A 2,116-nucleotide genomic window follows, 5' to 3' on the forward strand; every position below is an offset into this window, starting at 1 on the left:
AATTCTTCTAACAATTCTGCATGTGAATCTATAGTTTGAATATAATAACATGTATCATCTGCAGATTGTGGTTGTTGCAAAGCTCTATCAACTGAAAAGGTAACACTCTCGTCCTCTATACTTAGGGTCAGTTTCTTACCAAACACGTCTATCATTGCTTTAGCCGTGTTTAAGAATGGTCTTCCTAATATGAGAGGAACTTGAGAATCTTCTTCCATGTCCAGAACAACAAAATCTACTGGAAATACTAAAGTAACAACTTTAACTAGCATGTTCTCCATTATCCCTCTAGGATATTTTATTGATCGATCGGCTAGTTGTATGCTTATTCTTGTTGGTTTCAATTCTCCAAGGTCTAGTTTAGTGTATAGTGAATACGGCATTAAATTTATACTAGCACCTAAATCTGCCAATGCTTCTATTGAAGTAAGACTACCTAGAAAACATGGAATTGTGAAACTTCCTGGATCTGATAGTTTTTCTGGTATCTTATTCAATAGCACTGCTGAACAATTAGCATTCATAGTAACGGCCGAGAGTTCTTCCATTTTCTTTCTATTTGTGATCAGATCTTTCAAGAATTTAGCATATCTAGGCATTCCTGAAATTACATCAATGAAAGGAAGATTTACATTTATCTGTTTAAACATATCCAAGAATTTGGATTGCTCGGCTTCAAGTTTCTCTTTTTTCATTTTACTCGGGTAAGGAAGTGGTGGTTGGTATGGTTTAACATAAGGTTTAGCTTTAACTGTGTTATCCTCATTAACCTTTTCAACTACCGGTTCTTTTTCCTTATCTTGTTCAGATTGTGGTTCTTGTGGAGTAGGAATAGCTTCATCAGAAATTTCAGGTATTTCAGGTGGTTCAAGTGTTGTACCACTTCTTGTGGTAATGGCTTTAGCTGTTTCATTCCGAGGGTTAGCATTTGTATCACTAGGTAAACTTCCCGGTTTTCTTTCACCTATTAACCTTGCTAGGTTACTTACTTCTTGTTCCAGATTTTGAATAGAAGCTTGTTGATTTCTAAATGCTAGAGCATTTTGTTCATTGGTTTGTTTCTGAGATGTGAAAAACTGCGTTTGAGTTTCAACTAGCTTCGTCATCATATCTTCTAAATTTGGCTTTTTATCATCGGTTTGTGGTGGTTTGTTTTGAAAATTAGGTCTTTGCTGGTTGTAAGTATTGTTGGATACTTGTTGATTGCTAGGACCTTGTTGGTTGTTGTATGGAATATTTCGGTTATAATTCTGGTTTTGATTGTAAATCGGTCTTGGCGGTTGATAATTATTCTGATAATTATTTCCAGGCCTTTGGTTTATATATGAAATATTCTCTCTTTGTTCCATTGTTAGTTCAATACTGAGACAATCTTTTGTCAAATGTGGTCCTCCACACTGCTCACAACTAATTCGTATTGAGTGTATATCCTTAGTCATCTTTTCCATTTGTCTCTCGACAGCATCTATCTTTGCGGAAATGGAATCTAAGTCATAGCTAGAATCGACTCTAGCTGCTTTAGATGATCAAACGATATCTTTTTCTTGGTGCCACTCATGTGAGTGGGAAGCAGTGTTATCAATAATTTTGTAAGCATCAGTTTCGGTTTTCTTCATAATAGAACCACCAGCTGCTATATCGATGTCTTTCCTTATAGTGATGTCGCATCCTTGGTAGAATATTTGTACTATTTGACAGGTGTCTAAACCATGTTGCGGACATCCTCTTAATAACTTTCCAAATCTTGTCCATGCCTCATATAGAGTTTCATTTTGTTTCTGTGTAAACTTAACAATTTCTCCTTGAAGTCTTACGGATTTAGATGCCGGAAAGAATTGTTTAAGAAATTTTTCTACTAAAACGTCTGTATCAATCGCCCCTTCAGGTAACGATTCCAACCAATCTTTGGCTTCTCCCTTTAAAGTCCAGGGAAATAACATGAGATATATCTGTTCATCTTCAACTTCTCTTATTTTAAATAGTGTACAGATCCTATTAAAGGTACGAAGATGTTCGTTTAGATCTTCCTTCGGCGCACCACTAAATTGGCATTGATTAGTCACCATGTGTAGAATTTGTCCTTTGATTTCATAATCTGGCGCATTAATGTCTGGAT

At 35.8% G+C, this 2,116-nt stretch overlaps 1 non-coding gene across 1 annotated transcript; it reads left to right on the plus strand.

The window, feature by feature from the left end:
• The first annotated feature begins 1,704 nt into the window (after positions 1–1,704).
• On the plus strand, positions 1,705–1,811 carry LOC139886984 (small nucleolar RNA R71). The gene has a single exon (XR_011772840.1). It is a non-coding gene; the product is annotated as a small nucleolar RNA R71 (small nucleolar RNA).
• The last annotated feature ends 305 nt before the right edge of the window (positions 1,812–2,116 follow it).

Source organism: Rutidosis leptorrhynchoides, chromosome 1 (assembly GCF_046630445.1).
Source record: "Rutidosis leptorrhynchoides isolate AG116_Rl617_1_P2 chromosome 1, CSIRO_AGI_Rlap_v1, whole genome shotgun sequence".
NCBI lineage: Eukaryota > Viridiplantae > Streptophyta > Magnoliopsida > Asterales > Asteraceae > Rutidosis > Rutidosis leptorrhynchoides.